General features: G+C 41.6%; 1 long non-coding RNA gene across 1 annotated transcript; it reads left to right on the top strand.

The window, feature by feature from the left end:
• Positions 1–7750: 7750 nt before the first annotated feature.
• On the top strand, positions 7751–10233 carry LOC116093932. Its single transcript, XR_004119897.1, has 2 exons — positions 7751–7951; positions 9195–10233. It is a non-coding gene; the product is annotated as an uncharacterized LOC116093932 (long non-coding RNA).
• Positions 10234–11547: the final 1314 nt, after the last annotated feature.

Here is an 11547-nt window from a genome sequence, read left to right as displayed (position 1 = left end):
ATATCAATTCCAATTTTCTCTGTATTTGTTTAGGTTTTTGTCTTTGCTGTAAGACATTATTACTAGGGCATGTTTGAGACTATGATCTTATCAGATAAACAATTTGCAAATATCCCTTCTGTTTTATAATTTGTATTTCAGTTTCTGGTAATGTTCTATAATTCACAAAAAAAATGACAGAATAATAATATGTATGCGGTACAGCATCCTATTTCATTCAGGGTACAGATAAAAACAGAGTGGTTAACAATCATTTCTTTATCATTGTTTCATGGTATAAGACTTCAAATCCCTCTTTTAAAATTCTTAAAGAGGCCCAGAAAGGCAAACAAGGTCTGTACTCACTAATAAGTGGATATTAGCTGTTAAGAAAATGACAATCAAATTACAGTCCACAGACTCAGGAAGGGTAAGAAAACGGGGTGACTTGGATGCTGGGCACATGGATGTCCCTGGGAATGGGGAAATAAAATCGCTTTTGCAGATGGACTAGGGGTGGGCAGGGGTTGGGGGCTGGTGTTAGGGGATAGACATAGAGAGTGCAGGGAGAGGCAGAGTTGGGTGACGTTGGGAAGGTAGTGTGGAAACCTAGTGCAGTGGAAACTTCCTGGGATCTATGAGGGTGACTTTAGTGAGGACTCCTAGGAATGGAGGATATAGAGTCTGAATTGGCCGTCTTTTGTAGCCAGGAAAGGTTTCCAGTGACGGTCCAGGTCACATTTGACCAAGTTGTTTGCCAAGAGTATCCTGTGAAGAACCCCAAACAACCCATGCTGGCTAGTGCTAGGATAGAAAATTGCTCTCTGAAAACTGACAGGGGGACCTCCTTGTCAAGGACAACATCCATATTGAATGTAGAGAGGTGGAGCTGGTGCCTGCCTGGAGCCTTCACTCCTGTGTTCCAATGGCTTTGGTGTGGGAAGATACCCTGTAGACTACCAAAAGACAAATTAGGGCACTAACCCAAACACAAAACCTTCTACCCACAGTCTGTCCTGCCCACAAGATATGCTGTGTCAATGGTGACGTAGACTTGAGGGAGTGACCATCCGATGTCTGACTTAACTTGAGGCCCATGTTTCAATAGGGAGCCCATGCCCTACACTGTGTGGGTGGCCAGGAATGAGACGCTGTATAGCCAGAGACCTAGGGTAGAACCAAATTGGAAAAAAAAAATGAAATGGTTTGCTAGACTCACAGATTTGCGCCCTGTCCAGTTGTCACCAGAGAGGCTTTTTTAGGCAGCAGATGGGAGCAGGCTCAGAACCCTCAGCCACACATTATGCAGAGAGGAAGTTTAAATTGGAGGTCTCCCTTGCGTCCCTCCACTCGGAGCTCAGGGAACCCACTGAAGAGGGAGGAAAGATTCTGTTGCATCCCTCCACTCGGAGCTCAGGGGACCCACTGAAGAGGGAGGAAAGATTGCAGGAGTCAGGGAATGGAGGACACCAGGAGAACATGGCCTCTGAATCACCTCAGCAGAGCTCATAGGGGCTTGCAGAGACTGAAGCAGCAAGCCCTGGGCCTGCATGGCTCTGGCCTGCATGGCTCTGCACCAGGTCCTCTGCATATGCGTTATGGCTTTTAGCTTGGTGGTTTTGTGGAACTCCTAACAGTGGGAGCAGGCATCTCTCTGACTCGTTTGCCTGCTCTTAGGACTCTGTCCCTCCTGTTAGGCTGTCTTGTCCAGCCTCAATGAGAGACTTTACCTTGTCTTATTGCATTTTGTTTTGTTCTGTTTGGTTATTGTCCCTTGGAGGCCTAATCCTTTCTGAAGAGAAAAATGAAAGGGGAGTGGATCTGGGGACAGGGCAGGTAGAGGCATCTGGGAGTAGTAGAGAGAGGGGACACTGTGGTCAGGATGTGTTGTCTAAAAGAAGAATCAAAAATCAACAAAAAGTAAAGAATCAAGAATCAACAAAAAAAGTAGTTTATCTGTTTTTAAAAACTATAGTCACCCCTCTGTACTACTGAACCCTAGATCTACCTTTTATCTGACTGTATTTTTTACCTTTATGTAGCTACCCCTTCCCTCAGCCCTTCTAGCCTCCAGTAATCAACACACACAAATCGATTTGTTGAGGTTTGTTGTTGTTCTTTTTTTTGTTTCAACGTATGAAGTGGAACATGCTAGACTTGTCTCCCTGTGTGTGTCTCATGGCACACAACAGACCACCTTCACTCGTGGTGTTAAATGGGGCAGAATTATCTTCTTTATCGGGACTGAATACTGTGTACACCACATTTTATTTATCCACCCTTACATTGGGAGGGGCACCTAGGTGGGATATATGTATCAACTATTATGGATACACTATTAAGTACAGGACTTGGGCATCTATTTGGTATGCTGATGTCACCTACTTCAAATGTACAGCTGAAGTAGGAGGGCTGGACCACACGACAGATCAGGCCGAGCGGTGGGATGAGGCTAGCAGCCTGCCTGCAACCTATGCCTACCCCAAGATGGTTTCTTCCTGCAACAGCCAGAGTGCTGGGAGTTGCAACACAATGTAAGTTTCTCCTCTGAGGCAAAACTGTGGTACAGACGGCAGGTAGCTGCCTAAGGGGGTTCCAAACCTGCGATGGCTGTGGAATCCTTTTCGTAGTGAGGGCCATTGGCATACATGGTGATGGCTTAGGTCCACCCTGTAATAGAGGTCCCCCTCCTTGTAGAGGGGAGGCCCCTGTGACTAGGGAAGCAGGGTCGCACCGGCTGATGCACTGATATCTCCACCGTGCGTGCCGCTGTCTTGCTGGGTTGCAGTTCTTTTCCCTGGGCCGAACAATGGTACTGTCTATTGCTGCTTGTGATTCTTCCTTACTGACAGCCATCCTTGAGCACCTGGAAACAGCTATTTGGTAGTCTCTCCACAAAGGGTTCTGTTTTGATGGAGTCTAATGACCTGCATTTTCTTGCTGCAGTTTTGGTTATCACATCATTAAACAGTCATTTGAAAGACATTTGTGTGGACCCAGGCATGATGGCACATTCCTACAGTCCCAACACTTCAGAAGATTAATGTGAGAGTATCGTCATTTTTAAGTCCAGCCTGGGTTACAGAGAGAGGCCCTCTTGAGAAAGAAAGAAAGAAAGAAAGAAAGAAAGAAAGAAAGAAAGAAAGAAAGAAAGAAAGAAAGGAAGGAAGGAAGGAAGGAAGGAAGGAAGGAAGATTAGTTCTCTTTCTTAATGTTTGACTATTTTAGTCATGAACTAATTGAAAAGAAAAATGAAGTTCCTAACCAATACACTGAAAGTCTAAGGAAGCCATGATCTTCTCTCCTCTGCCTTGATTAATTTATTTGCTAAACTATGGGGATGGAGAGCTGGCTAAGTGGGTAACAGCATTTGTTGCCTTGCAGAGGACCTACATGGTGGCTCACAACCATCTGTAACTACAGTTGCAGAGAACCCAACACTCTTCTGACCTCTGGGGACACCAGGCACGTACACATGATACACATACACACATGCAGGCAAACACTCATACATATAGAATAATAAATAAGTCTTTTAAAACTTCAAAAAGAATTTATTCAAATATTTTGTGATTTTACAGCATATTAATCTCATTAGTGTATATTTATAACTATGAGAAATATAGATAGTCAGATAATACACCATTAAAATAAGTATTATGTAAGTGTTATAACCCAGAGAGGGAGGAAGAATATGAGGGATGTTCACATTTAATCTGGAAATATATAGATAGAAGCGTCAGTGTTAAGAAATGGATATATACTTGTTGGGGTATCACAGACTAGCTCCTCTGTGCCTCTGTCAGCTGAAGCAATTACCAGGTGCGAAGGTAATGAACCAAACGTCAGCAGAGGGCAAAGTTTGAAACTTTGTTATCATGCAGGTGTCCACAGAGAAGATAAAAGAATCACTCTGCAGCCCAAAGCCTCAGGATCCACATCTGAAATGATAAAGTAATCCCTTAGTGAATGTCTTTCCAAATCCAGGACGGTTTAGAATTAATTATAAAGATGATGAAGTATTAAGACTTTTGTGTCAAGTTCAAGAATAGGTTTTTAACCATTGGGACAATCTGTGTATATTCCGTGCTTAAAAGTGTTTGTAATGATGTGGAATTGGCACATCAGAGTCTGACAGATTAACCTTAGCATTCCAATTTAAAATATGTAATTGACTAGGGATTTCAAGTCAAAGGTACAAGATTTTTGACTGAGCTTGTAAACAGAATTAGAGCATCTCAGAGAACTAGATTGACTATATTTATAAGCTCAATAATTTATTAGAATGAGAAGGCTTATTTAAATTCTCAAGGCAGGTATGCTCATTAGAGACATGAACTTGTCTGGCCAACTCCTTGAAGGGCTTAGAAGAAACTGAATTTATAACTTTTATAGTTTCAGCTTCAAATGCCCCCAGTTGTAAATGAGACTCATTGTTTCAAGAAAAAAATTAGTTTGTTGGGTTGATCAATCACTTAACAACCAATAATTACCTCCTAGAAATTTACAGATCTTAATTATTAAAATCATAAACTTGGAGAGATGGATTGGGGGTTAAAAGACCTGCTGTCAAGCATGACGACCAGATTTGGACTCCTCACAACCACCATGTGTTCCAGGTGTGCATGGATGCTCTCCTATCATTGCAGTATTCAGAGGGGTCAGACAGGATATGCGTCCAGTAAGCCAAGGGAACAAGCCAGTCTGACTGTGTCACCAGCTGTGTGTTCAGCTGAGAGAGCTTGCCTCAACAAATCAAGCAGAGGGTGACTGAAGAATACTCCCAACTGCAGGCCCAGCCCTCCATACTTTTATGTGCAAATATCCATGTGATCCCACACATATGCAGTCAGGCATTCACATATGTGCAAACATGTGCCCATGAGCAAAGAAAATGTATATTTTTTAACAACAGCAATACTTGAACATCAAGATATGGAAAAGACTATGTAGTCTCTAACTTTAAAAGTCTAGTATTAATTTAAATTACAGGTAACTCTGATCATACAAATGCCTGAGATTTGACATTTCATATGAAATGAAGGCCATTTCCTACATGAAGAATCTCTAAGAATCAGACTCACGAATATTATGAAATATCATCCCATTAATCTAATTTCTTGTTTTGATTACATTATTTAGACAGAAATTTCTGCCCAACTAACTGCAGGTATGGAAACAGTTCCAGCCCTTGTTTTTATTTGTTGGTGAAATCATAGGATTTATATTCTTTCCAATAATGAAAAGACAAAAAAAGAATGCCACAAGAAGAGAAATGGCCAGAATCCATGGAAAGATAATATGTTTAAATAACCCACACCCTGTTCTAATCATATTCTATACACACTGGAGTTATGTGAGGTCCCACCATGTCACAAAGCCCATTCAAGTTTCCCAGGCAATGAGTATTCTTTGTAAAAGAGAAAGGAAATGAATGAGCACAGATCAACAGAAGGCAGAGCCTGTGGAGGCAATCCCGCATAGATTATGTAAAGGCCTGATGTGGTTTTCTAATAAGTGGGAAAGAAAGGCAGCCTCCCCCCCCCCCCCCCCCCCCCCCCCCCCCCCCGCCAAGCAATTCAAAAGAGAAAGCTTTAGAAGAAGGAGCTCTTCCCTGAGTTCTGCTAGTGCACAGACACATTTGCTGCAGCCCACGGGTACCTCTAGAAGCGCTGGTCACCGTGCTGAGTCTCTGAGGAAAGACAAGGTCGCGGCATTCAGGATGCTGAGCTCAACATCCTTTCAGATTGCTTGCATGTGACTTCGTGGTTTTAAAATGGAAAAATGTCTGAGAGTTTTAAAGACCTCGAGAGTGAACAAATGACACATTTCTCTAGTAGAAAATACAGCCATCAGATGACTTAAAGGCACGAGTTTAGTCAGGTAGCTTAAGTTCAAATCTTAGCTCAGCTGCCAAGAAAAGCAATGACTATGGACAAGTCCCTGCCCTCTTGCAGAAAGTTCAGGTATTTAGTGGTGCTCTCAGAGAAGCCAGGAAGTACCTTGGAGAGTTGTGAAGCATAAAGAGCTCAGTGTCATGATCAACACAGAGGAGCCACCTGGTAACTAAGAACAATTAATTACATTTGCTAAGTGAGAAATTTCCGGAAAGAACATGAGTCCTCCCTTAGCATAGCTGCATTTTTTTTTTTTCTGTCTTCAGTCACTGGCTGAGAAATACACATCCCTGTTTTACATTAAGGTCATGTTTTCAGACCGCTTAAGGCAAGTTGTCTCTTTAAGAATCAAGAATGATACAGTGCCATCTGTTAAAAATCGGAAGAAAGGACATGAAGGCTGGAGGCTTTTATTAAAATGTCTCTACATATGAAATAACATTCTTCTCATTGAATGGTCATAAATTGAGAAGTATGAAGGGAGCCAGCTTCCCAGCTGTGAGCATCTTAACTGTGGCAAACACAAATTTGACTTTTAAAAATTCCACTCTCAGATGAAGCAACTGGGAATTTGTTCAAGATATGTAAGAATTTTGGAAGATATGACATGAATTTGTTGTTCTCATGGGTTTTTTTCATCACTTCGCTAGTATTTAAGTTATTTTCCACCAATTGGGCACATTCAACTAGATCAAAACATTAAGACAATACCCATGGCTACATCTTGTATACTATTGGACATGTTTAGGAGCCTAAGATCTGCAGGGATCAAGGTCCTGTAACACTTTGGAGGCCATCTTGAGACACTAAGCCTTTTGGGAAAATGCTGCATAGTTTGTGTCTACTTCTAGGAAAGCATTTCCCTTGTAAGCAAACTATTCATCTAAATAAATGTTTGTTGCAAAGACACTTGACATTTTACAGAGCAGCAATGATATTTCCCAAAACTGTGTGTTCCCTATGGATTAGCCAGACTTCTCAAGATCATATTGAACTAAGATTCGGAGGTTTTAATTAATGAAAGAATATTTTAAATTAGGAATTAGTGTCTCCTTTTTTAATCAGAGCAAGGAGATAGGATTATCATAAATAAAATAACTGTATACTAATATGGACCATTTGAGCCTTGCCAGTACAGGGAAAAAAGGAAACAAAATCAAGAAGAGAAACCCTCACATAGACAGGGGACATGTCTAGATGATGTGAAGGACAGCAGGAGGGTACGCAACCTCTGAGCCTAGGGACGATCCAGTCCTCCCTCAGGTGATGAGGTCATCTTGGGCTGGAAAGCATCACAGAGACCCCAATTAATCTAAATATTCTGGCTTTGACAGATATCCCTTTGGGGTTTCTATGACAGGAAACTGAAAGTTACAGGTGAGGAATGTACTCTGAGGTTAAGCGCTAAAATATGTCTGCCTGAATTAACCTGACTGAGAAGGGTGGACTTTGATTTTAAAATAATCAAGTCCTGAAAATAATTTCATTGTCTTTTTAAAAAGTGGGGACACCTTTTAAATATCACAATCAGTGTGACCGCACCCCTCATGGATCTCAGAGCATAACTTCCCATGATCAAACCCCTCATGGGTCTCACAGCATGACCCTGAGAGGAAAGAATACATCATCACGCCCAGAAATAGGATGCTTGGTTTTGTTTTATTTACAATGTTAGAAAAAAACAATTCTTAAGGCAAATTCTTATGACTCAAAATTTGTGGTACTTAAGAGGATTTACTTCAATCTCCAAAATAACAGCTTTAAAACAAATCTCATTAAATGCTTCATTCCTTTTTTTTGTCAATTAAAAAAAAAAAAAACTTGGCCCTTTCCATTTTTATAAAACTTGGTACTTCATTACATTTCAGGAAAACATGTACACCCATCACCTGTAGCTACTGGAAGTTCTGAAAGTGGCTAGAAAGCAAGGCCAAGAGTTGCCAACATGTTTAAGCTGGATTATGAAGATAGGATTCATCGGAGGAAAGAGAAACTTTAAATACTATGAACAAGTCCCCCTTCTGAAATTGTTTAAATTGTGTTGGCATCACCTGCAAGAATCAGCTGCTCTATGAGTAAGTGCCAGAATCAAGTTTTAAAACTAAATGTATACTGCAAAGCTCAATGGGCTTCGTTCATTCCAAGTCTGGAAACAAATGCTAGTCAGGTCTTATTTGCAAAATGTACCAAGACATCAGAAAGTCCTTGGATGCTCTGAGACTCGGATTGCCAATGGTAAGCCTCTCCAATGACTCCCAAAGAGGCAACGGTGCAGGTACTGAGAGAGGATGGGAGACTGAAGGGCGCAGAGAGAGGATGCCGACCGTCTACCAGGCAACAGAATGGTGTGGGTGCTAGGAAAGGATGGGACATTGAAGGGCACGGAGAGAGGATGCCGACCGTCTACTAGGCAACAGAAACTGCTTCAGGAAGACAGAGGGTGGCCCAACCTGGCATGTGTGAGCTGCTAGGGGTCAGATAACTTTGACGACCTCTTAGTTGGATGGCACGAAAACTACCTTTAAAAAAAAAATGCTGAAAACAAACCATAAGTCCAGGCACTGGGCAGAAGGTTCCAGATACAACACTTACCATGTAAGTCGAGGACTGGGGTCTTGAGCTCCAGAATCAAATGCTGGGTAGACTTGGAAGTTCACCTGTAATTCTCACCCTGAGAAGTCTAGAAAAGGGTTCTCTCAGGCAAGCCTGATAGTTTTAATGGCTGTATCGGGTAAGCACAGGGTTCCTTTGAGAGATTCTACTTCAATGATTGAGGTGGAGAGTAATTAAGAAAAACCCCACATAAACCTAGGGACTCTGTGGGCAAATACACATTCATGCATCCAAACAAGCACACATGCATTCAAAATATACACACATACATATATAGACACACACACACATACACACACACACACACACACACACACACACACACACACACCAGCTAAGTCCAGGGAAAAGTCATCTCATTAGACAAAAACTGCTTGGAACTATGCTACTAGGAAGGAGGTATATATACATCAAGGCCTTTGCTGGGAGTGGCAGGAGGAATATGTAAGGCATGTGGGGGGATCTACTGCATAGAAAGACTTAACAAAAGGGGCAGGATGCTCCTTCTCCTGCTGGGAAGGGCTTGGTGGCATCTGTGCCCACTGGATTCACTGGTAGGTGCAGACTCAGAGAACGTTATTCTTCACCATTCTTGACCTCCTGTTTGGTTGCAAACAAATATCTCAAAAAAGCATAGATTTAATTGGTGTCCTTGACAATGTGAGACTTGCAAGGATGCCACTCTGCTGCTTGTTCTCTTCTCAGCGCAGGTGTCCTCTGACATGGCATCTAGCATCGCCATCTGCTCCTGACAGGGTGTACCTTAGCCCTGCGTGCAGCACCTGAACAGCATCCTGACCACACGGCTCAAGCTCAGTGAGCTCCTCAGATGCCTGAAGGGGTCCAGAAGACACACTCACGAAGTCTTCTGATGCCGAGTGTGACATTTTGTCCCTCACCAAAACCAGCACCTAACAAGCAGAACTCCTTCTGTGGAGGCATCCGTTTCAGTCAGCTGCTCTTAGAATGTAAAGGGTGGCCGTGGACTTCACCTTGTCCATGTGGGAGGACATAGGAGTCCCAAGACTGCATTGTCTATGAGTGAACAGATCTGCTGATCTTTACACACTCGAGAAGGTGCGATCATCACTAGTCCTACTTGCTACTCAGTAGACTCCTCAGTGACTTTAGTAGGCAATATTCAGAAGAGAAAAGTTATTTTCCTCATTTGAGGGATCTCACTGCAAAGCTAGACATAGAGCTCGATTCAGTATCCATTTGTAGCCAGCACATTTTAGAATAGGGATGTCAAATGAGACAGTCAAAACTACCTCTCCTTCTAGGCTGGCAAGACGTCCAGTGCACAAAGGTGCTTCCACCAAGCACAATAATCTGACTTTGATGCCAGCATCCACACAGTGAAAGGAGAGAACAGATTGCTATTAGTTGTCCTCAGATCACCATGGCATGTGTCCACATCCATGCACGCATGCACCCCAGACACACTATACTTCCCATCAAAAGGAGAATCTTTCTCAAGACATTTTTATGGCCATTAGTTGACACAAAATGTGGTAGTAAGATTATTTTACACCTATTCTGTAGCAGTGAAGATGGAACTTAGAAAGGTCAAACAGCTTGTTCAAGATCACACAACTAACGAGGGATGAAGACAAAATTCTAATCCAGTTCTCTCTCAAACACAGCTGTGAAATGTGGCTTCCTGTTTCACATGGTGTAGCTAGTAGCTCATATCCACCACTACTTTAGGTTAATCTATTGCCTGATTAAATCAATATCCTCATGTTGGCATGTCTGAGTATTTCTATGTATATGCTTATGTGTGTTGAGTGTGTATCTGTTTTGTGCAGGTGTGTCTGTGTGTGTGTGTTGTGTGTGTGCATGAGAGAGAGAGTGAGAGGGAAAGAGAGAGAGAGAACAGAGATCAACATTGGATATGTTTTCTTCAATCTCCACATAATTTTGGGACAAAATCTTTCACTAAACTTGCACCTCATAGATTTTATGTTGCTAATAAATAAAAATCATAATGTTGGCTTCTCACATTAGTGTTACTGGGTCATCAGTGTAAATGTATAGATAAACTGTATGCATAAATGATCAATCATCTGTATCAAATCTCAATTGATTTGGTAGAATGAAGAATCCATTCTTTGGCTACATGAGGAGGGTCCACAGTCAGTTGATGTAAAAATCTCCCATCCAAATATAAACAACCTGAGACACATACAGTCCAACCTCTAACAAACAGGTAGGATTATTACAGGCCTATTAGATAATGGGGAAAATAATTAGTAAGCTAAGCCCAGCATATCTGGTTTTTGAGGCAAACATTCTACAAGGGAGAGTAACCAATCTGACCTATCTTGACCCTGAAGAAATTGTAACCCCATTTATTCATAGACCCATATCCAAGATAACACAGCACCCAACACAGGTAAGTCTGAGCATTCTGCCCAGGAATATCCCTGGCTAATGGTGCACCAATGTAATCATTTTCATAGGATAGATAACTTTCAATTTTGTCCTGACCATAATTCAATTCAATGCCAAATGTCAATTTCTGTGCCCATAAAACATTTTGTGTTCTTCCATAAACATTTCAGATGGAAAAAATGGCACTGAGAATTATATTCTGGTCAAAAGTGCCAAAATTTTCCAATTCTATGTCTAAATGTCTGTCCTAAAATGACCTGGAAATTTAAGAATAGGTGGTAAACAGAAGTCAGAGTCAAGAGCATCATGAGAGTACTTAAGAATAAAAGTGAAGCTACTTTTTATGAATCAGGGAAATGAACAGTTATTTCTCTTTTGTATCACTTTATATATTTACTTATAGAGTTTGTGTTAAGTATTTTAATACTACAACATTTATTCATTATATCAGTTGTACCTTCATTTTCTGTATCTTTGTGTATGTGAGAGAGAAAGAGACAGAGACAAAGACAGAAACAGAGAGAGGCAGAAACAGAAAGACAGAGACAAAGGTGGGGAGAATCACAGTACAGTCCAAATAGGTTTCAACTTTATGATTCTCCTGCTTCAGGCTCCAGGTACTACCAAGAGGATGAACATTTTTCTTAAAGAGGAGAATCTG

This window comes from Mastomys coucha, unplaced genomic scaffold (genome assembly GCF_008632895.1).
Source record: "Mastomys coucha isolate ucsf_1 unplaced genomic scaffold, UCSF_Mcou_1 pScaffold16, whole genome shotgun sequence".
Taxonomy (NCBI): domain Eukaryota; kingdom Metazoa; phylum Chordata; class Mammalia; order Rodentia; family Muridae; genus Mastomys; species Mastomys coucha.
The sequence above is the reverse complement of the archived record's forward strand: the minus strand, read 5'-3'. Positions and strand labels throughout refer to the sequence as shown.